We start from the raw sequence: 25,643 nt of genomic DNA, 5'->3' as shown, positions 1-25,643 counted from the left end.
AATGTTTGCTGTTGTCTGCTGTCACACTATTTCTGCTTTCCTGTACTTTAATAATAAAAATATTACAAATATTATCTTAATTATTAAGGATATTAGTATTATCACTTTTTACACTTGTTGAGAGAGGATAGCTCATTTGGAAAAGGACCAGATGACTTTGAGCAGAAACAAGCAAAGGTGGGAGGGAGGTGTTGGGAAAGGAGACAGAATGCTGGCAGTACCAGTCAGGAACCTGAGCGGGAGGGTTTAGATTGTAAATAAAGGGCGGCCTCCGGCATACATAACAAAAGAAACAAAACAGCAAGCAAAACACACACACACACACACACACACACACTAAAAACAAAAAAGCCTGGGCTTTTTGCCACACTAGCAGACTTTAAAACAAAAAAACGGAGATGTGACCTGTGGGTAAACTGGCATTAGGCTGCTAGCGCCCACTCAGAAGCTACATATGTGGGACAGATTCAGAGGATAAGAAGGAGATATCGCTCCTCCCTGGGGCCTCCAGTGTATCAAGGCCTGCCTTTTACCTGCAGGGCCAAGCAATTTCTAATGTACTGAGTGTCAACAACAGGATGAAGGGGTTCACTATCATTAATGCCTTTTCTATTTGGAAGAAAAACAGATATACAGGTGGAAGCTGTTTGCAGTATACTGATGTATTTAAAGCAAACGGGGCTCAGTTTACTTTGAAAGTCTGCATTATTTCTCTCTATCGATCTGTTTATACACTTATTCTATACACGTCTATACTTCTATACATGTAAGTATAGTAAGTCAACAGTGCACACACAAGCCTTCCTTTCAAATAAACTTGTCTAACTTTGTTAATACCTGAGATTTGACCTTTTGAAATGTGACTGACATTTTTTCAGATTACATTTTGCCTCAAGCCTGAGAGAAGTCAAGTGGGTGAGCCAGCCAAAACACAATCACTACGGCATCTTTCTAATTTCCAGTATAATCATGATAGGGGTGAGACATTTTCTCCAAATATCTGGGGGAGATTTGTGGGGACTCAGATGGCAGAGCGGGTCATCCACCAACCGCAAAATCAGTTCATTGATCCCCGACTCCTAAGTAAATGAGACTTGTAATAGAAAGTGCTTTGAGTGCTCAAATGATTAGAAATCCATAAATTCCACCTTGTTTTGAAGATGCCAAGATTTGTTCTTAAATATATAAACTTTTTAGTCTTTTATCATAACTGACATGCACGTACATGAAGTTTGGATAATTATCCTACAGATTCTCAGAAGTCAGGACAGCTCAAGAATGTGTACCTTGATTTCAACGTGACATTCGGTACCGTCTAAATCACATCACTTGCAGATGTTTTGTGTGAATGTGTTGGAAGGAATTATCCCAGACTGTGTCTGCCCTCTGCTGCTTTTTCAGCTACTGTTTGATTCCCGAGTAGCTTCTGGTTTCAATCTGCCCTTCGGCGAGCAAGTCCTCTTATGTGATCTGACACTGAGCTGTGTGCACGAGATCTGCTTTGTCTTACACGCACTCACACACATACTAGCGTGTCAAAGCCATAAAGAAACAAAAATGCACACAGACACACACGCACATAAAGGCTTTGAACACGGACGCGTACTGGTGTACAGTCTAAAAGACGAGCAGAAACACCGTCGAGCAGTAAAGAACCTTCACACAGATTTGCACGCACAAAAACATATTGATGTGAACAGAAGAAACGCACCACGGATCCTATTTTTAAATGTAGAGATCTGACATAGAAAGTGCTCAGACTGATATGTAGTGCTGGATTTTTTCCTGTCTGATCACACAGAGGCTTGGGCAAATTGTGTAAGACTGTAAACAACAAGTTGTCTGAAAGTCTAAACTGCTCATTTTTCATGACCTATGGGGCCTTTTTTATTTTACTGATTTGATTATATTCCCAGACCTCAGCCACAGCCCTGCAAAGTGTTCTGTTTCTAAAAACGATGAACCAAAGTTACAAAAATAAATAAAAGTAAAGTTGAGTTTGTACTTAAGTATTAATGTTAACAACATTTATTTCAATTTTCATATTATTTATGCCGTTTAAAGCATTTATTGCCAAACCTTTCATGTTTAACAGCTGCAGTTAAAAAAAAATATTGCTTGTATTTACTGGAATAAATAAAAAAATCTCTACAAACACAGGTAGGCATCAGTTTAACTGTCAGTCATCCTGTTTCTGCATCCCAAGCATCTCATTTTTATTCATATGGCTCTGTATACCTTGTGATTTCTCTGAAGTGGTTTGTGTGTGTGTGTGTGTGTGTGTGTGTGTGTGTGTGTGTGTGTGTGTGTGTGTGTGTGTGTGTGTGTGTGTGTGTGTGTTAGACAGAGGGAGGGATCAGGTTTGAAAGTCGGACACAGATCTGGCGGCCAAGGTGACCTCATTACCGACATTTGTTCCGCTTGTCGCTGCAAATCACACACTGTGTCCGTCAAGACACGCCAAACGCCACGCGACCATCAGTAACCTGCCCATCTCCGTGGCAGGGGAGCACAGAGCTGATGCCTCCTGATCCGTGACCCCAGAGAAAATCGACAATATCGCATTCACATTCAGAAGGAGTCTGAGAAAATCTGAGCGTCTCTCTGGCTGGACAAGTGCGACGCAGTAAACGTAAAAGTGACCCAGCGGCTGACCTCATTTAACGGGTTTGATTTCAGGGCATGAAAGGGAAGTTGATGTAGCATGCAGGCAGTTCCACCCTGACCTCCTGACTTCTAAAACGTCTGCTGGGCAGAATATCGACATGACCTGTGCAACAACTTGCAGACAGTTTATGATTGTATCAGGATGCTGTTGAATTGTCATCAGAGGTGTCAGCATTACACTGTCTGGGACCAGGATGATAACTCAACTTGATAACTGCAACTGTAAACTTATCCTTTTCACTTAGGTCTCAAAGTTCAAGACTGCACAGAGTTCTTATTTGAGTGCAGTTAATAAAAAGAGCTTTATGGTAAATGCAGAAAACCAGAAATAGCTGCAGATATTTCTTTCTGCTCCTAGTATATCTGGGAGAAATCTGAGATGTTTAAACCCCACTTAAGCCCCATAGTATTAAAAAACAAAGCTGAAACTGCAACAAGTCTTCAAAAATATCAGACTGTCAAAGATCGCGTGCTTCTATAATTACCCCTGAGGTAATTTTAAAAATAACACAGGGCTCACTAAAGGTTCATGTAAGCTTTGGAAACTGTGCTTGTTAAAATTAGACAAAGATCACGTTACAGGTTAAAACCAACAAGAAGTAAGTAGGAGGACTTCTGGTAAAAATTATTATCAGGTATTCTTCCTTTTCCAACATATGTTATTTTAAGATTCTGGTTTTGACTTTCAGAGCTCTTCATGGAGGAGCAGCAGCTTACATCACTGAACATTTATATCCATATGTCCCCAGCGGGTCCCTGAGGTCATGTGATCAGGGTGTACTTGAAAACTAAAGGAGACAGCTTTTTGCCAGAATGGCCACCAGACTCTGGAGCTCTCTCCCTCTGAGCGTGAGATCTGCAGACTCTTTTTCAGGAACTAAAAACATCTTTTTATTCGTGTGTTTGGTTCGCTCTTTTTTTTTAATGCTCTGGTATTTTGTTGAGTAGCACTTTGTGATGTTTGTTTTGTTACTTAATTCAAATTAATTAAATGTATTAATTAATATTCTTCAACATCATCAGGAATGTGGCCAATCATCCAAAAACAAGCTGTATTGTAACCCTGTCTACACCAATAAAATGGTCTTCATGCTCGCAGAAGAAGAACACACTATCTCCCAAAGCTGTCACGAAAAGCAAAATCATTTGATTCTATCCGATTGTGAGCTTGTGTCTTTAGAGTGAGTTATATTAGACTGGGACCACTAAGGTCTCCACCCTTGATTGGCAACCTTACAAAACACCTCTGGCATCATCTGTGGGAGCCCACGAATAAGCATTCCCAAGTACCTCCTCACGGCTAGGTTAAACGCCCAGTCACCAAGCACTTACTGAGGAGCCCATCCCGCAGGCATCTCTTGAATCACGCTTAAGTCTGGCTTCTCACCTGGGTTTGATTTGCCTTGGGAGACCTACTAGGGGCATGTTACTGCTGACTGTCCTAGGATCACTCAGGCTTGGAGTAGAGTGAGGTTGGGGTGGTGTGGGCATCAGACTAGAATTCCTCATGTCTACCTTCTAGGTAAGATTTCTCTGCCATTTCCAACCTGGAGAACACCCAGGACATGCTGGAGAGACTATATTTCTTGATTGGCTTAGGTAGAAGTTTAGACTACTGACCGTGTGACTGAGAATAGTGGTGGGAAATGGATAGATGGATCTATTGGAGAGCTCATCTGGATCATAAAGTCCAATATCTGAAAGGAAACTCAGGTTATGGCAGAGGGAAAATATCTGTATTGTGGGTTATGCTTTTTCTTTTTTTTTGACAAGGGTGACAGGGTAATGATATAGTTTAACAAGTTATATAGTTACGTTGGCAAGTTTAGTTTAATACTGCATTTTTGCACAATAGTAAGCTGCAGTAGAGGCAATCCCCACCTCTCTTTGTGCGTGTGTGTGCGTCCGTTTGTGTGTGTGTGTGGCTGATGGAGGCGGCTGGTGATGGCAGCAGCCAGTTAACTGGTGAACATATCTGTCTTGGCAGAGCCATTATGCAGGACTTGGTCCCATGCCAGCCGGCAGTGGAGCGAAAGAGCGAGTGTGTGTTACGAATGCGAATGTGTGTTACTGAGCGTGACTGTGTGTGTGTGTGTGTGTGTGTGCACATTCCTACTCGTGTTCACTGGGCTGCTTAAAAGACAGAAAGCCACAATCTGAGCAGTAAAAAAAAAGTGTGTGCCTGTGTGTTTGCATGCATCTCGCTGTATCTTATCAGGAAGTGTGTGAGAGTGTGTGTTGGATAGCTCTCTCTATCAACAGCTGGTAGTCAGGGAAGCGATGGCCTGGCCACGCGTCTGGAGGAATGTGCTTTGGTGGCAGATCCAAGTATCTGTCTTTCTCACACACACACACACACACACACACACACACACACACACACACACACACACACACACACACACACACACACACCCCCACCCTGCCGACTTGCTCCAGCTGATGCTGATGCTGTATGGCTGATGCTGGATATTTCATTGGTTTCTGGAGAGGTTTTTATCTTTCCTTTCTTCTCTCTGTTGTGGAACTGCAGTCAGATTACTGAGAGATTACATGTAAAGTACAGGAGCTGAACTGCCAAGACTGTCAGTTTATTAACTCCTACCAATACTCAAACACACAGAAACGCAAAGAAACCACAGTGTTTGCTGAATGACTTGCTTCCCTCAGTCTAACTGTTCTTTGATTCCCTATTTCTTTTACAAGGTCTTTCTTGTAAGGTCTTTACCTTTCACCAAGGTCTGTGAAGCATCTTCGAAATTATTCACTTTACAAAATCAAGCTTCTTTTATCAGCTTTACAATTTAAACAGCTCGTGTTCTTCAGCGGAGGCCACATGAAGGCCAGTCCAGACTCAAGTTTGATAACGTATTAAAAAAGAAAAAAAAACAAGAAAAACTCTGGGTATGCCATTAACATTTAAAATAAGCTGGAATACAAATTGAGATGTGTCCAGTGTTTCCATGACAGTTAATGCTTTTAAAGGAGTGATTTAACTGGCAAAGAGACTGACTCACCCACCTACATATCCACCAATTTAATCATTCAGTTTGTCATGTTTTAATGGATTATGGGTTTGATAAAAATCCTGAAAATTGCTTGTCATCAAACAAGTAATACCACTTTATATAATAACTTTCCTTCAGCATAACAAAAAAATCTATAGCCATGCTTGAAGGTCTGTGACACTGTAATTATCATTGCACCTCAAATTACACCGCTAATTGTTGGACAGACATAAAATGTTAAGTTCGTCTACATCAGAGAGTCAGGTCTGCTTTTTCAAACTTTTCGTTTGGCTTTAACACAGTAGTGTTAATATTAGTATTATAGTTTGTACATCGTAAACCTGCTAAACTTATTAATGTGTTGTACGTTTCTCAGCACTAGAATATGGCTGACACAAGGAAGTCAAAAATATGTATAGATACAGTAAATAGACTGCATCAATACAGTCTAATGGGAAGTATTCTGCATTCCCTGCTTTCCAGTTGGATACATTTTAGTGTGAGTTGTGACTTCCTGAAACCATCCTCATTTCTAATAATCAAAACCAAACTCTAACAGCACAAGTGATGGTAGCATCTGAAAACACACAGACTCTGAATTGTGTTATGAACAGCTGTTCCTACAACACCTTCCCCGTCAGCTGCACCGCTTTACTTATGAGATGAAAGGTTAGCAATCGTCCTTCGTCAGACTGAATAACAGAACTACAATGAGCAGAATAAACATTTTTATTCGTACACGGAGGACAAGCAATATTTTTATCTATTAATCCATGGCCAAACACTGCAGCCTAAATAAGACTTAAAACCAATAAGTATAGATATATAAGCTCACAAACACTGTCATTAGTTGTGAGTTGAATGACGTCACTGTCGTGTCAAGACGACCTGTTCTGTGATCCTGGTCATTGTTTATAGTCTGACTACGAACACAGAGATTTTTAAAAAGCTTGAGAATGCAGCTTTTCCAGTGTCTTCCTCTTTTGTTCCTCTTGGTTGACCATTTAGCTGCAGCCAAAAAAAACCAATCAAACTCAATAAGCTAGTAGAACTCAGACTTTAAGGAGACTGCAAACACAAACCAGCAAATATCTGGTACCTACCAAAAATCTTGTTTCTTGCTTACAGATAATGCACATTCAAAACCAACAGATATAAACTCTTTACTAACTGTCCATGAAGGAAAGCAAAATTAAACATCTATATTGGTACATGGTAAATCCTCCGTGCTTCAAAAATCAGATTATATTCTGAGTATATTTAACTGTATTTAATTCAATTCATAGGACAAAATTACAGCAGTTGCCTCAGATAAATACCTTACAAAATACCACGAAAATGCAATAAAACAAGCCCGTGTGAGGAAGCTTTTGGTGACAGTGGGAAGGAAAAACTCCCTTTTAACAGGAAGAAACCTTCATTCTGTAAATCTAGGATTTTTAGACTTTACAGACTGAAAAACTAGCTATGTGATAATGGTAATGCAGTGTTTGAGGTGCTATATGGCTCATTGTTCAACCTGAGTGGCTCAATATTTTGAAATATAATTACATTATATAATCATTGTGACATTACGTTTCTCCCAAAATGTACATCTCACATAATTTTGGAGCCTTAACATGATCTTTTTGACCAAAGCCATGTTTTGGAGGGGTGTTTCCCTCTTTGAGCCAAAAGTGACAACGTTTGAACAAGATGATGGACATGGGTAAAAATGAGGAAATCCAGCTTTCTGGATCTGACTAACAACAAAATCTTCAGTTCCACACACTTAACTCATTAACTCATCTAAAATCCTGTACTTTCACAGATAAACTGTTTGCATCTGAGCTCGTTTACATTAAAAAAAATGTTATAAAGCTCTGTTAGTCTCTTTACATGTGAAACATGGCAATGCATTACACATAATAAGAAAAAATGAACCATCAAGAGTCGAGTCATGTGATCCTGTCCTGACAGTATCTAGAGATTGAACCCCTTCACTGTGACAGAGTAGTCCACACAAAATGAGCTGAATCTCAAACAAGTCATGAGTCTATTCAATATTCATGCTTAGAAACAAGGCAGCAGCCTATTAAGGCGAGCTTCAAACGAAGCCGCTTATCTTTTTAATTAGGCCGCAGGTTGAGAGCGAACGATATTGCACTCTGAGCTGATGTATATGTAATGTGGAAAAGTATTGATTGTGAGGAGAAGTCGATGAGGGGGCCCATTCAAGGTTCTAGCTCCGTGAACTGTTCAATACAGGCGCTAATAAATAATATCAAAGGCAAAACCTGGCTAAAGGTGGACGAGATGAAATCTCTTTATAATGCAAAGCCCAGGGGGAGAAGAGAGAAGAGAGGATAGGAGGGATGGCAGATATTTCTTTTCGCAGGCTGCCAGGGCGACAGGATATTGCACAGAGTGTGCAGCTGAAGAAACAAATAACCCGTCTTTCATCAATAGCAGATTAAAACACAGACGGAAAAAGGGATAGAAAAACATTCCTAATTATATTTTCTGGAGTTTGTGTTTTTTCCTGACTGTTTTGACACAGCTAATATGCTTTTTCTTGAACCCCACCCCCTCTCTTCACACACACACATTAAAAAAAACAAAAAAACAAACCAGCATCATCACCCTCCACCTTGCCAGGTTATCTAGGTCTAATAGGCAATATAAGAAGCTATTTGCACTTCAAGGTGCTAATGCAACACTTTCCTCAATCTTATTACCATCAATGTGATTTTCTCACCTGTGTGTTGACAAGTAGAATTACACAAAGTGTTTGGACACCAATATTGCCAACATCAAACAACCCCCTTCAAACCCGAGTTTCTAGGCAAGTTAGCACCCTGACCTTTGCCGGTCTATTACATTGTTGACTTTACTGCAGGAAGCTGCTTGTCACAAGTGTAATTTAAGAGATGCAAATCAGTCTGTTGTGCTCAGTAAAGAGTTGCTGTTTTCTAGCAGCAGTTTTTTTTTTTTTGTTTTTTTTTTTAATTTTTACACTTTGGATATGAATCAGTTTTAAAGTGCTAAATGATGCAACATATTCAGTTGTTTCACAAAACATGTCCTCATATTTGGCAGGAAGTACCAGCATTCAGTATGTGTAGTACAAAAAGGTAGATCACTGTAAAACTATTGCTCACTTTCAATAAGTTAAATAACTCATTTAGACTGATTTTTTTTTTAAGAAAAAGCTAAAATAAAGAAACAGATTTGGGCGTTTACAAGTTTAAAAATACAGACACACGTGAATGACTGTGTCAAGCAAACTGAATGTGTTGAATGCGTATTTTTTTCTTGCCTTCAACGTTTATGGGGAAACTTTTTATAACCACAATTAAAACCTACAAAGTTAACAAAAAGAGACTTCTATGGGATTTTAAAACAGTCATAAAACAGTTTGAACGATGACAGCACAGCAATATTTTTGCTTTATTTTGCATTGATTTTATGGCTTTGCCATTTCTTTGATATTAAATTATTATTACTATTTCATATTCATTTACGATTTATTGTGTCTGAGCTTGTTCCCTTTTTTATATTTTCTTCTCTTTTTCTCCAGTTTATACACAATTCTTGTCAGTCTGACAAGCAAACATAACCCTTTTTAATTTGACTGATATACTATGCACATTAACACGGCGTCAGCAAAGCAGTTAAGGTTACAACGCGAACACTGAGAGCATTGTCGTTGATTTTATGATGAATTAATAGTTATAGTGTAAAGTAGTGGAGAGGATAGAAAGCTAGCTAGCTGGTGTGGTTCACTTTTCTACTAAGCAGCCAAAAGTTAAGTAAGCTAAACGAAGGTTAGCCAGAGTTGACAGCTCTGTCGCTTTCCTAATTTTTTTAGCTAGCAGACAGAACTGACCACAAAGCCCTGAATTCATGTCATGTCCAGTGTAAGTGGGATTTATTAAGTTACAAATACTTTACTTACTGTAAAGATATTTTCACAATGGGTCAATGTGTGTGCGTCTTTGTGTGTCTTTGTGTCATTAGTGAGTAGGTGGGTGGGTATGTGTGAGTAAGTAAGGGAATGAGTGTGTGTGGGTGCACGGCTGGGCCTGGGTCTGAGGCCCAGGTACCGGGCAGTTCTTTGGTGCCTGGAGCCCTGATCTCAGCTCACACCGGGGTGGCTGGTCTCTAGTGGGGTCGGTTGCCCGTCGCCACTGGCCCTCTGGGACTCCCACCCCTTTTGCCCCATCTAGGGCCTCCATCCTTCTCCAGCTGGGATGGGCGTGCAGATGTTGCCAAGACTCGTGGCCTTGGTACTTTGTGGTCTTCAGTAATCTTGGGGGCTGTGGATGGCCTGGTTTTCTCAGATCCATCTCTGTCTGCGTCTGGCTCCTGGGGGGTGTCACTGTGGCTTCTCACCCTCATTTTCAAGTACATATGTGACAAAGACCCACACTCACATTCGACATACTCTTTCTCTCACACACACACACACACACACACACACACACACACACACACACACACACACACACAAGAAGATTGTAGATTTATTTACCTGTGCATTTTCGAATGTTTGTGTTCCAGGTGTTGTGTGTTTGTTTTTCTTACAAGAGTGGCAGTTGATAATATATTGTGGATTTCTATTTGTACTCTATCCTTTTATTACGTCTTCCCCAATCCCCCACCCCCCCCAACTCCAACTCCCTTTTATTGTTTGCTTGTCCTGTCTTAGACATTGTTACCCTGTATACCACATATAATGTAATAACTGAAATAACGCGAACAGAAATGAAGAAATATACACATAAACCCTAAACAAGAGGAGCCTAAAGAGAATTTGTAGAGCTGAACTGGAAAAGGAAGATGTGTTTAGCACCACAGTGCAGATCATAACTCTGATTGCAAAAGCTGCCAGACAGGACAGGATCTGTGCAACCTCGCACAAAATCATATGCATGGGATTTTTTAATTTTCTTTGATGTTTTAAGTTTATCCCTCTACAGGCCAAATCCACTGAGTGATGTTATAGATGTAGGTAGACGTAGTACCAACGTCAGCTCATTCAGCTGTTATACTGTATATTGCTCACCAATGAAACATGGCACTTTAAATGGCTGGAGTGGAGCGATGAATCATAGGTACAGTTATTGTAAGATAAATTGGTAAGTACCAAGTATTTGTTTATTATGTTTTATTTCTATTGAATTCAAGGTTGTAGGCACATTACGGGGACAGACAGCCAAAGCCTTCACAATGTTAAAAATCATAATTTAAAGAGCAGAGATGCTGTGCACCACATTCAGCTAGTGACTTAAGTCTTAAAGAAATATTTCTTTCCTTCTAGAGTTTATCTTAGATAAACTAATGGAATACCTCTTCCTAGTATACAGACACAAAAGAGCCATTTGTTGTACGTTATAATTTAAGAACCTTGCAAAGCTTCTCACAAATAAAATACCAAATAGTAGTTTTTACCTGGATGTTAAAAACATGAAAGCCTAAGATCCCCTTTGTCTCAATAGACTGACACTCTTATCGATCTTATCAATTAAATGCCTAAAGTCACTCCGGATGGAAGTTCTCTGTTCTCTGCAGAAACTAGTCTTTGATCATATGACCACACACCCCAACACTCTCTAACGTCTCCACGGCACACGCTCAGCTGGAAAAATCTTGTCAGCAGCTGCAGTTTGAAGTCCCCTCGAATGCAAATTGAAAATTAAGGTGCACTTCCTTAATCTGCTGTTCTAATCCAGCTCCGAAAAGGAGGTAAAAAGAAAGAAAATAGAAAGGAAAAATCCACAGGAAGGGCCACATTAATTATACACAAAAAGAAAAACTACAAAAGAGGGCCTGGTCTTTGAAGATACTGAGCACTAAATGTCACCCGCAGTCTTTGAAGCTCTCAACTGCCTTTGTCTCTCATTTCTCCTCTACATGAAACACGACGCGCGGAGAGACACTGCCAGCAACAGGAAGGGACACTTCAACTTGGGGGTGCACACTCTTTAATAAGAGAGATAAGAAATTATAAAAATACACAGTTTACTCCCCTATATGAAATAACTTTTTTTAATCTGTGACCTGAAATTCAAATATAAAGTCTGCACAATCAGATGCAGACTAAATTCAAATAGATTCCAATTTATTTGTTTACATTTTTTGCTTTAATTTATTATTAAATTACGGGAATTTATCTGTCTCAAACTGCAGCAGGAATAAATTGATAACTCAAATAAATCAAATCCTGCTTATAGAGGACTAATGTTATCTGAGGACGTCCAGAGATTTTAATATTTACAGACATTACTGAAGATTTTAATCCTATTAAATCTGCTCTTTTTGTTACTGTCGAAATGTTTTGTTCACTTCAGTGAGGTGAATATGAAGGTGACTGAAAATCTATTTTTTGTTGTTTTCCTCTTTCTATAAAAATGTGCATATAGCAGAAGAGGAGCGTGTATGTAGAGTTACTGCACAGCGGTTTCAGAGTTGACCCACTGTGGGTCAATACATGTTCCCCGATACACACAGAAAAACGCAGCAGTGGCTTAACTCGTACTGCCTCGTGGTGGAATGCCTCGCCCGGCCAGGCAAGTTGCAATTTACATGAGTGTGTTTCCATGTTTATGCCGTTTTTACTCTCGAAGGACAGATCTCAACAATCAGCACAATTTTAATATATGCTGACCTGCACTGCCCATCAAAAGTTTGGACACACCCTCTCATTTAATAGTTTTTCTTTACATTGTAGATTCTCACTGAGAGCATCAACACTATGAATGAACAGATATTGAATTAAATAAAACATGTTTTCCATTTTTGACTCTTCCACACTTTCCTTTGATTACTGCTTTGCTCATTGTCTCGATGAGCTTTGTGAGGTCGTCACCTGAAATGGTTTCCTAACAGTCTTGAAGGAGTTCCCAGAGATGCTGAGCACTTGCTGGCCCCTTTGCCTTCACTCTGCGGTCCATCTCATCGTAAACCATTTCGGTTGGGTTTAGGTCAGGTGACTGTGATGGCCAGGCCATCTGGCGCAGCACTCCATCACTCTCCTTCTTGGTCAAATAGCTGTTACACAGTATGGAGGTGTGTTTGGGGTCATTGTCCTGTTGAAAAATAAATGATGATCCAACTAAATGCAAACTGGATGGGATGGCATGCCACTGAAGGATGCTGTGGTAGCCATGCTGGTTCAGTGTGTCTTCAATTTTGAATAGATCCCCAACAGTGTCGCCACCAAAGCACCCCCACACCTTCACACCTCCTCCTCCATGCAAGTAGAGACCATTCGTTCACCTTTTCTGTGACGACATGGCAGGTGGAACCAAGGATCTGAAATTTGGACTCATCAGACCAAAGCAGAGATTTTCACTGGTCAAGGCAAGAAAAAAAATACATATTCAATCCATTTCTTGGGTTTCTTGGCCCAAACAAATCTCTTCTGCTTGTTGCTTCTCCTCAGTAGTGGTTTCTTTGACCATAAAGGCCTGATTTCCACAGTCTCTTCTGAACAGTTGATGTAGAGGAGTGTCTGCTACTGGATCTCTGTGTGGTGACTCGGATGAATTTATCCTCAGCAGCAGAGGTGACTCTTGGTCTTTCTTTCGTGGGGCGGTCCTCATGTGAGCTAGTTTCTTTGCAGCGTTTGATGGGTTTTGTGACTGCACTTGGAGACACATTCAGAGTTTTAAAATCTTTCAGACTGAGTGACCTTCAGTTCGTAAAGTAATGATGGACGGTCGTTTCTCTTTACTTAGCTGATTGGTTCTTGCCATAATATGAATTCTAACAGATGTCAAATGGGGCTGTCAGCTGTGTACGAGCCTGACTTCTGCCCAACACAACTGATGGTCCCAACCTCATTAACAAGGCAAGAAATTCCACAAATGAACCCTGACAAGGCCCATCTGTGAAGTGAAAACCATTTCAGGTGACTACCTCATGAAGCTCATTGAGCGAAAACACAAGTATGGCTACTTTGAAGAATATAGAATTTAAGACAAAAAGAGTAAATGTTAATAATCATAAATACACCCTAGTAACAGTGACCAGTCTGCACCAAATTTACCTCAAGTCGAGGGAAACATCATTTCAAGAAATTACTTTAAGGTGTTTAAGAGAAATTGTGCTCACAAAAATGTGAAGCCTGTGCAGAGAACCTGAGAGCAAAACGCCTCCAGCAATAGCTGTCACCAGCCCAGAGCCCATTAAGTGCTAAAAGTGAGCCAGAGAAACCCATGAGGACTGGTACAAGTTCAGGACTGCCAGTGTGGTACACTGACCTGGTGTTTTATTTTTTAATGAACAACTATTGGAGTCTGCTGGTACTAAGGAAAACTTAGGATGTTGATATTTTTAATATATAAAATTGTGTTCTAAGAGTGATTACAAATCTTTTTATATTTAAGGACAATATTAAAGCCAAGCTTTGTTCTTTAGAAGTTGCCTAAAACTAGCATGAATTTAGATAATACATAATCTAGAAGAAGTGAGAACAAATAATAAGAACAAAAGAACTACTAACACAATTATTTAAACATTAAATAGTTACATTTATTTCATATACAGAGAGTTTGAGACCATTTCTGATGAGGCTTCAGTAAACAGATCAACTGAAGGGCCAGACGCATCTCTCAGGTCCAGTGTCACGTCTTAGATGGATTTTTTTTGCTGTTTCTTAAGGACATCACTTTTAGGTACCCTTCACCTGTTGAAGATACTGTTTTAAGTCTACAACTTCTTCTTTTGTCCTCCACTTGTTAGTTTCCTCAGATTTTCTAAGCAGACGGACCAACCCGAGACATGCCACATTTTCAAATAACAGCACAACACTACATTTTTAACCCTGCTGGTATGAAAAAAAAAATAAGTCTGTTAATCTGTGTTATCTTTGGCATGTGTCCGCTAAAGAAATTGGCACAAGTTATTTGTTTCTGTCACAGGCAGCTTGTAAAAAAGTGTCTCCACAACACTAGTTTATCACTCAAGTTAGGTGAAATTTTTATGTTTGAAAGATTCACAGGTTAGAATTTAATGGCTTAGCTAAGAAGCAGCAAAAAGGCCCATTCCTCTGAAAGTGGTCAGGTACGTATGAGGACTGGACTGAAAATATGAAAAAGCTGCCAATGTCCAAAGAAAACTCCAAAAGGTTTCCAGAAAGCCCAGAGGGCGATTGCTCAAGACAACCTCAAAAAGCTTAAGACTTTTGCACAGTACTGTAACAAATCAACGACCATTACTGCAAGCATGCATATGGATATGTTTATGTAAAGCAGTGGATTAATACAGATTTGATGTTCCAGTGAGTATTTTCCTATTGGACCTTCCAAAAAACCTAAAAATATCAATATTTCACTCAGTGCATCCATGACAAAGAAAGAACATTGTTGTGTTTCTCATAGTTTATGGATAACAAACAAACATGGTAAAAGTAATATTAGACGCTGCATATTCACACAATACTATCTTCTGAAGATGATCACTGCATTGTTATTGTTGGTCTGTTCGATAGGATTTGTTGTATTGTATATTCTTAATAAAATGAAAATATGAAGACAGTCTATTTTTCTTTAAACAGTGAAAAACATCTCATGAGAAAACTTTCCTTCTATGGGATAAATAGGACACTGAGCAGTACACGGTATGAGCTTAGTCCCAGAGGGATAAAGTAAAATAAAGAGAAGTGTGTAGACAACAACAGTCAATCAGAAACAAGACACCACATTCCTGTTTCAGGTGGGGATCAAGTCAGCCTCATACATATCCCTCGGGGTTTCTGTTTGGTGCTGATTTTCTCTCTTCATGAAGTTTTCCATGTACATCTTAAAACTTGCGAGAATCCTATCTGGATACACTTCAGGTCATCTTCATATACCTTCACATGATGAACACCGAGCCTTAGAGCATTGGTTCAGTCCCATTTACACCAAAGCAGTCGCCCAAAATCTCACTAAAGCCAAAACATCTTTTTTAAACCTGCAAACTTGTGTCAGGTTTGAAATTGGAAAATAAGTAAACTCCAGTGACACAGCAGAGGCCCTGACCTGCTCACCTCTACTAGAGAAGGTAAATTTCCATTCAGAGGATCCAGGGTTCTACGACTGCATTCCTATCCCCAACCGGATGCAGCAGATGGCTGCCCCTCCCTGTGCCTGCTTCTGTGTGAGGTTTCTTCCTGACAAAAGGGAGTTTTTCCTTCCCACTGACACCAAGTCGTTGCTCATAGGAGATCTGATTGTTAAGGTTTTCTGTCAAATACTGTAGGGTCTTTATCTTAAAACAAACTGCGTTAAGGTGTTGATGTACAGTATGTCATTCTGCATTAGCACCTATTATTTTAAGCTCCAGTTCAAAAGGACCACCACAGAGCTCCCAGAGCAAAAGTATGTCTAGCTAAATAAGGCTTTGATACAAAATAAGAAAAAAAAATGATAGCTAAAAATGATTCAATATGCAATATTTAAAAATACATTCTTAAGATCTATTTATTTAAAGGCAATCTGTAGTCGGTATTTTGGTTGATTGACCTTTTGAAAGATTTTTTTTTTTTTTTTTTAATTCCAGTGACTTTCTCCCAGCAGCTCACAGGGTAGAGCTGCAGAGATTAAATGTTTCTAATGTTTTTATATTAACAAAAGAGCATCGGGATATGTACAAAAGTAAAATTATTTTAATTTACAGCGTGGAAAAGATGTGCAAACTAAAGTGAACCACTGACACATTTTGCTAACTATCAGCACTTTCCCTGCTTAGCTCTTAAAATATTGATCCAATTCTCTCTCTTCAAAGCACTGATTGTGATTCCAAATTCATCTCTAACCAGTCCTTAACAGGCATATCCATCCCCGTTCTACTTTCCAGTGCAGACAGAACCCTGCAGAGCCAAATCTTTGTTAGTAATTTGACTTTTTTTATTCTCTACTCTACAACCAGTTTCTCCTTATCCACCCTCTCCCTTTGTAGGTGAAAGAAATTATGGGAAAAAAGGAGACAGAAGAGAGGCAGACTAAAAAGAACAAGACTGAGAGAGAAACTAAGGGGTGGGGGGTGGGAGTTCGGGTTCTTGAGTGCAGTTGTAATCAAGGCCTGTGCACTCAAGAGGGGCCAATCAATCCAACCGTCTGCCTCTACATCTCATCAGGCATCTTGAAGACGGCTAAAAATGAGTTGCTTGGTCCAGGCGGCCTCCTTGGGCCGCTGAGAGAGAGAGAGCTTCAGTAAGGAGTCCATAATAACTGCAGCAGAGGACAGAAAGGTCCTAAAAGTCTGAGCTGCAGTTAGAGTGCAAAGAAAAATGACTGACCCCCTGCTGATAGCAGTGTTTACTGCCACAGAATTTTTAGACAGCATAATTTACTTTAAGGAAAATAGGTAAAATGCAGTCTGGGAAAAAAGCAAATCTTGGAATAATGAGAAGATTTGGAAAGATTAATTATGTGGTCAGTAAAATGGCATACAAATGTTGTGTTTGACTGATTATTCCATTCATGTTCAGTTTCCTACAGTATGTCAAACCAAGTTGATTTGAATATTTTCATAATTTCCAATTTACTGTGTGTTTTCTACATATGAAACTACTGTACAGCTGTTTTTACACATTATAATAAGAATAAAAATGTCTTCTTGCTTTGTGTTTCCCAGAATGTCCTATCATGTTTACCCCTGGGGCAGAACATTCAAGCTACTGTCCTCTGACTTCAGTTGGGATGACACGTCCAGTGTGCCTGCAACGACTCAAGGATCGGCAACTTTCGCCTAACGAATAAAAGATCACTGGTTCAATCCCAAGAGGAGACAAAAAGCCATTTTGAGTTGTGTTAAGAAGAGGATCTATGTAGAAGCTCTGTCGAACATGCAGAACATGCTGTTGTGACCTCTTGTAAATATAGCACTGGAAAGTAGTTTTGACTACATACAGGAGGAATGCTCAATAATCTTGAATATTAGAACCACAATAGCAGTACAATAGCAAAAATAATATATGCTGTATGCCTGCATCTTCCACAGATGCAAATGAAATCATTTTAACATTTCATTTTTTTTCACAGTTTGAATCACTGGTAAGGATATGTCAGCTATTAGCATATTAGCATAAAAATGATGGGGGAAAAAAGCGATAAGAACTTAGAACAAAAGCGACTGTCGCTGTCGACACTAAGAGAAAATTCCACTCTTCACTCTAACATTTCAAAAACCTGTAATTTTGCAAAATTGCAGGTACGCTACGTTGTACATTATGGCAGAAAGGAACTTTAAACTAAGACAAAAAACCAGTCGGATGAAGAGGTGATAATTAGGAGCAGTCATCAGACAGACACAGTCATTAAATCTGAGGATATTAAGAAAATTCTATCAGATGATTTTACTCCCATCCATTCAGGTTTTAAAAAAATGTATATTAAATTATTCAATCCTACTGCTAACAAGTTTTTGGAAAGGTTCACCCTTGTTCTTCCGCTCAACTGGGATTACAGAGTTACTAGGCTATAAATTACAGGCTTTGCAGTAGCATTTAAATTAGGTAATAAATAAAATATGAACCCAAGAAGCACGCTGATACTGTCCTGTGATTTTGGATGTAAAAGATAAAGGCTGTAATAGCCTTTTCACCTCTGAAAAAAAGGCGTATATTTGATGTGTGTGTAGGTGGACTCTATATCTGCATCTGTTTCGGGTCTCAGACCTGTCACTGGTTTCCTGAAAAGCAGGGACACGAATGGCACAAATAACAAATTATCGTTCGAAAGTGTGAGAGCTGCAGCAGAGTTTAACACTCCCACATATCACGTACAAAAATGCCTCAGCACAGCCAACCGAAGCCCTCTCCTTCCACCACAGCTCTGTAGCTGAAGGGATGATGTAAAAGTGATGCAAGCACGAAGCCAGCTTCACTACAAGGTGGCCATCTGGGAGAGGTCTGCCAACCCCGCAGTCAACGTCAGGAGCCGAGGCCAACTCGCAGAGATCCTGCCAGCTGCGGGAGTGGGAGAGAAGGGTTGGAGGTGCCAGCAGGCCAGTGCCAGCACTGGGGAAATCAGGCCGGCTGCTTGGCTGAGTAGCTGGCAGGGTGGCTGCACGGTTGGCTCGGGGATCACGTTGCACCACTGTGCAAACTAGAGCTCGGCAAAACACCTGTGTCCTCCCTCCCCTCCTCTCTGCTCGACGGTAGGACTCACAGATGATTGCAAAGCTCCAGAGGACAGTGTACAGCTCTCTGCTCCCTCTGAAGTCGAACCAAAATAACCACAGGTGACTCTGGAACGGCAGGGGAGTGTGCAAGCTTTTTAAAGCTCGGATGAGGCATCTTGCAATTTCACAGAACGCCTACAGCTCTGTTGTGATGACAGGCGACGAGGCAAAATGCATGGCGCGGTATCACAGAAAATTGCATCACTAAACACCAGCACACACCTCACATTTTCCCTTTTTTGATCCCCCCTCCCCTCTTTGCCAACAGGTGAGAGAAACTTCCACAATCGATTAGCCTTCGGCTTGTGATGAAAACTGATTAGCAGGTGAACTGCAATGAGGTTAACGGAAATAGATTTGCCTACTTCTGCAGGGCACAGAGAGACTGCTGGACAGATCCCAGCGCCCAAGCTGTTTCCAATGCAATCACGTTGCCAATCAATGGGAACAATTAAAGAAGTTCCACACAGTGATGGCGATGACATAAAATCAGTCACTACTGTTAACAATGACAATGCATATGTCAATTTTGACCGTAACACTTCCTCTCTGCAATCATGCATCATGTCAGAAACAAGCAGGTCATATCAGAGCAGTGAGAACAGATTGATTTACCACAATATTATAATCAGGACTGCAATTTATTGATTTACACAAAATCCACATAAGGTGGTTCGAATCGACAAAGAAAAACAAAAACATTGAAGCCACGTCTTTTTAACAATCAATTTAAATACAAGACAAGTAGTCTACCTTGAGAGACAGTTGATGCCAAGGCAGCACAACAGAGTTGACAATTTCCAGGCATGCAATTTGCAGAGGAATGGTAATGGTGATGGTGATGATGATGACGACCTTTGAAAGGCAGTGTTGGAGAAGCACTCTGCAGCTCTAAGAGATAACTTTAAATTGTCCATAATCACAGGATCTGGGAGCGTATAAGCTGACAAAGTCACAGAAAGACATCTAGCAGTACAGCAACGCACAATTTGACCACATTACTTAGGCATAATTACAGATACATTTCCTCACTATGTTATGACACACAAACACTTGCATGGAACTGGTGCTACAAGAGGGAAAAGGGAGTACTCGACTGCAGTCTGAGGTCTGAGGGCTTGCACATCAATAACAAGGCAAAGTGAGGTAGATGAAACACATTACTTTGACCTAAAGAGCTCAGTAATTACATTTGGCATTTTGACAAGTGTTTAGCTGCAGTGAAGGTCAGTCCTGTCAGCGAACGAGATCTATGCTAATCCAGTCAGACGGAAGAAAACCAGGAGACAAAAAGTCGAGCGAAGGAAAGCTCCGACGCAAACAACGCCTTTGTGAAAGTAACATAAACCCTTCCTCCACCCAGTCGTCAGGATCTGTTTTGAAGCTCTGTGACAGAAAGATATCAGCTGTCGGGATAAGGGTGAAGCTGCTTCCTCCTCTACAGCGGCCAGAACAATTTCCGCTTACTAAATAGCCACTTTATTATCATGGCGATACACCGTCGATTTAATTTGATAAAATATTAAATTTGCTGTACTGTTAATGTGATTAAGGCTTGATGTATAGAAAATACCCTTAACATCTGCGTCTGACTTTAATTTGGTTCTCGTGTGGTGCAATTAATACTGTTTGAAAAGGCTGGGAGAAGCAGGCAAATGTTCCAAGGTCCTGCATTATGACCAAATATCAAAGCAGTTTAAATATCCGCTTCGGTGAAATGGGTCGCCATGCCTGCTACAGAGTACGCCGACTGAAAGAGCTGCACGCTGTTGCCCAGCACTTGAGGAGCATTTATGGTGGAGTACAAAGTGTCCACGCTGGCACTTCTGATGTGAGTTCATCAGAACGAAATAAGTCTCGAAACAATGATTCAGGAAATATCAGATCACTTTTGATGCAGCTTTTGTAGACATGCATTGCACACTCTAAAATAAAACAACAAGCTTTTACTTTCTAGCTAGAGGACATCTGACATCTGAAGAAAAGATTGAGCATGTTTGCAAATGAAAACATTTTTGCCATCACATTTGAATGCATTGGTCAGGCTGTGAAGGGTTAATGTTGTGTTTCCTAGTGAAACTAAGCTGTTCAGCAACTAAAACTAAATTAAACTGAATGTAAAAAGAATGTAAAACAAAACTAATTTAAAAAAGTTTTAAGTAATTGGCCCAAACTTTAAGCAAGGTTCTCTATTTAACATACTTGTGTAATAAATTTCAGTTATATGTTATATATGGGAAAAATGTGCTTTACAAGAAATAATTATTTCACATAATGATCAATATTTTCTCCCATTTTAACTCATAGTGACCTCCGTCAGGAAATTATTTACATGTCAACACACAAACCATCCTTCTGAGATAAAAGCAAAACACTGAGCAGCCACCTATTGTCTGCAGCTAACAAAGCAGGCTTCCTTTCACTTAAAAAAGGGGGGAAAGTGATGGCAGAAGAGTCTAAACCTGACCACTATCAACAGAAGCTGTCCTAACAGTGAACAATCACTGAGACTGCAAAGCTTTTCGGCATGTGTGAGTAACTATCTTCACACCAACAGGCATTATTAGCATGTAGGCAAAAACAACTGCTGGCAGAATAAAAAAAGAGAGTAGAAGTCAAGCGAACAGACGGTGAAGGATCAGGCTATCTCAGCTGCTCTCCTTCTGCTTTAAGTGCTAATTGAGCTGCCCGCTGTCCTGACCCTGACCCCCGGCCTATTCACAGGGTCCCGTTCTCACGACCGTGACGCACCGCTGCAAGTAGCCCCTGGGTCCTCCCGCCCACCCTCGGCCGGACAATGAGGGTCACCACCTCGCTGCCCACCATCTTGACATCCACCCCCACGTTTGACAATGGCCTCCGGTGGCCTCGGAGTCTTTCACAATGGATGGGCGCCCATGACAGAAGTGGTAACGTGGCTTCTTAAAATGCAACAACAGGTCTGGATAGCCTGACTGCACTAATCGGACCTTTTGGCACCCAGGGGCCGAGGTCAGAACCAATCCAGTGTAAGAAAAACAGGATCCAAGAGATTAGCTTTAAAAGATTTTTACATAATACAATTTAACTTAAGTATGTTTTTTTTCCAATTACATCTACTTGAGATTCAAAATATTTTACATTTTTTATTTTTTTACATTTTATAGGCTTATAAAGTCACTTGTAACACCTACTAATATCATCTCTTTTATTTATGTGTATTTATGTGTCAGGGGAACCATGTAGTATAATCTAATGATTTGGCCACTGGGGCAAAAGCTAATTTTGGGGGGATTTCCAGCAACCATAGTAGCCAAATTTTGTCACTTGTCACTAACAAAATTAGAAGGTAACTCATTAAACGTCAGGCAAATGTCCAGTGGGTGTTAGTAAATGTTCTGTGAGTGGATTCTTTACCTGCGTGCAGAATAAATGCTGCTCAAGTGTGAGCGGTTAATAGGCAGACTCACTACGGCAACCAAAAGTCCCGATGGACATGTCGACATGTCCATCTACTTACAGAGGCTAATGCATCAGTCACAAAACAGCAACCATATTACGATAATGCTTACAAGGAAATTGCAGAATTTTGGTGCAGTGTTCTTTTTGTAAATATAAACTCTTACAACCCCAATAACACACCTTATTCTTATGCCATCTTCATATTTATGCTGTTTTCTTCAGTAAATGAATAATAGAACAGACAGTAAAACTTAAAAGAAGTGGATTTACACACCTGGCTATGCCTGAGTGGTTTTATTAATGAAGTGGAAATGAGAATGGAGAATTGCAACTCTAAAAGGAATAAATGATTTTTTACTCATGCAAAATGTTTAATTTATGTAGTTATGTAGCTGCCTATGCTTGAAAAAATATATATTTTTAAAATGCAATCATAAAAAATGAGATTTTAAATATTAAAATCTAAAATAATGAATGAAGTTAGTGTGATTAGCTTATCAGGTTTGAGTTGATGTGATTGATTTTTATTTGATATTCTCACGTTTGATTCGATTTTTCAAACCTTTGAATATCTCCTCCGTCAGTTTTCAGCGTTCTCACGATTCAATTGTGGATATTCAAATTACCCAGAGCAGCACATGCACTCTACAGCCCACATTAAACGATGTGAATCCTCCTTTCACCATAATTTTTGTGCTTTAAACATCTTTCTGGCAAACAAATGAGGTCTTCGCACAGATTTGATCAAATAAAACGGAACGATTTTAAACACAGCTGCCATAAGCCTTCAACCTAAACACAAGAATTTGTGACAGAGGAGATGGAAGTCCACTCTCTCCCCTCTGCTGCTGTGTGACTATAAACGATGATAAAACGACGTCATTACAATGGCCGTGTAAAGCTTAATGTTTCAGAAAAGCACTATAAGCCACGGCTAGGGGGGATAATGTACGCTTTGGGATGGATTGATATTCTAGTTGAATATGACAAACGACACTTTAAAGATGGCCCGCCCACACTATTGCACTTTAGCTGAGAGGACGCCGTATTTCATTTCAAGCACGTTCTGTCAAATGTTTGCATTAATAACAATCGAGTCTCATCCGTGACCCCGCAGAGCCACCGGGCGCGGCGGGCGGGAAATGAGAACGCCAACAATAGCACTTAAAAACAGGAGAGAAGCCGTTGCATAATCAGCGTGTGCGTCTGTGTATGGTTGGGGTAAAAAGAAACGCAAAAGCATGTGCCCATGCAAGGAGGTGGGTTTGCAATTATCAAGCAGGATAAGAACTAAAAATAAAATACTCATTTAGGTTACTTTAACTTACTTTGGTCCGATTTCCTACTGTGGGTGATATTTGCATGTGTGTGAACTGGACCCAAGGAGTATCAGGAATGTCCCCTCTCTCCCTCTCCCTCTGGACTGACAGCTTAGCTAATGGCAAACATTCCTTCTTTCTTTATTCCCCACTTCATCAACACCTTCGCCTCATTACTGTGAGTCACACACTGTAGCCTGCTGAACACACACACATGCACACTCTCACACACCTTCACAATGTCTCTACCCCTGAATTGCACTGTGATAGAGAGTTCCTCTCCATGTGGCAGAACAGCTTGAACCGAGTCGTTTTGAGTCACAGGATCTTGAAACAAAATCAGGTGGAACTTCCTTTGTGTGCTTTGGAAAGCAGAAGGTGGCAGACGACAAATTTCTGCTGATAACGAGCGACTTTGCACTCACAACGCCGCCCTTGTGAAAACATTTACACACCTGATTTCTGCTTGTTTTAATCTTCTCCACAATCAACAGAAATTACACCTATTATGATATTAGCAATAGTTACAACTGATGATTTTGCATTTATTACCATTTTTCTAAACAGAGTTCTGTGTTAAACTGTGCAAATTAGGCAAAGATCAGACTCCACATCAAGCTTCCATATTCAATCCATCAATGCTATCCAACAAACCAGCCTGGTTTCACAGGGGAAAAAAGTCAGGTGACTATGACCTCTCAACTTTAGAATGCATAGAAATGATTTGTAATGTGTTCACATTATGTGCAGCCACCACAGAAACAAGATTCAATTAGGGCGTTTGTTGTCTTGGACACACAAATTGGCTGGTTCATACGAGGTAGCGGCACAAAAGACCAATAAAATTAGCAGTGGCGGGGGTGGAGCTGCTAAAAACAAAGAGCTGCACTCTGGAGACTGGGATATGAGTCTCCTGTTGGACCACTGAGGCAATCTTGTCAATATTTCAGTGATTATTAGAATTATTCAAACACCTGAACCATTTCGTTCAGCTTAGACACTGAAACTAGCTGATGAAGGTCAGGAAAGAACATTTTGGGGCAGACTTACCTGAGCTGAAACACAGTGGTAAAAAGAAAAAACAGCACCATTTTCCATAGGCCACCTACTGTGATTGTTGTGTAAAATATGTGATGGTGTTGTCACCCCCACCCGAGATGGTACTCCTTATACTGGCGACAAAGACCTCGGAGGAGAAGCTTTTACCTTTAAGCGGTGACGGCATCTAACCCATTACTCATTTGAACCCATTATGTGCCACCTCCGTTTAGTGCATGTGAAGAGTTTGTGGCAATTTTTACATTTTTCGATTAAAAATAAAACACTGGTTCCTTCAGCATCGATTAATAAATCCTTCACGAAGGTAAATGTCTTTTTTTTTTTATCGTGAGCTGTGATTGCCATTTTTTTTTTATACAGAGATCCTGTAGAACCTTTGTTTTGCTACCCGAGTCCCTCTTCCACACGGAAAAATTCACTTTATACCAGTGTTCTTATTTGAAATGTTCTTAATTCTTATGATGTTGACTCTTTAACTAAAAGTAAATAATCTCTCTCGGTGTGAGTTCCAAAAAGTAAAATGTGATGTATGGTTGTAAGTGCGTCATTTTGAACATTTTGGAGGAGGTGACTCATGCATTATTCCTCCAACTTACTTGCAATCAGTCTAATGTGTGTGAGCATGTTCAGGGAAAGCTAAATGTGAGAGAGAAAGGTACAAAGGCAGCAGATGGTAATTTTAGCAGAGGCAAGTAGGGGCAAAATTAGGCTCCCTATTGTATTTTTACTTCTTTAATGAGATGTATTTCTTGAAAATAAAAAAAGTTTGTGGAGAAACATACCTGTTAGGAACAGCTAGAAACTGCAAACAAGTGGCACATTAACGAGCAAGTCAAAGGAAGTTTAAGCTTTACACAGAAATCTGCTTATGCATCTTCAGAATCTGAAGGCAAGAAAAAAAAATAGCACTGGCTGATCTCCTGCTATGTACTGACTCATTAACTCTACTGCAGTTGTACCTTTTAGTTATTTATAGGATACTAATTGTCCATCTTAT

The 25,643-nt window shown here is 40.1% G+C and overlaps 1 protein-coding gene across 3 annotated transcripts in view; it reads right to left on the bottom strand.

The window, feature by feature from the left end:
* LOC120737679 (receptor-type tyrosine-protein phosphatase N2-like) overlaps positions 1–25,643 on the bottom strand; it is a 208,468-nt gene that overhangs the window by 110,919 nt on the left and 71,906 nt on the right. The window lies entirely within an intron of this gene.

This window comes from Simochromis diagramma, unplaced genomic scaffold, assembly GCF_900408965.1.
Source record: "Simochromis diagramma unplaced genomic scaffold, fSimDia1.1 OVJJ01000247.1, whole genome shotgun sequence".
Lineage (NCBI taxonomy): Eukaryota > Metazoa > Chordata > Actinopteri > Cichliformes > Cichlidae > Simochromis > Simochromis diagramma.
Note: the sequence above shows the minus strand (reverse complement) of the source record. Positions and strands in the feature narration are given on the sequence as shown.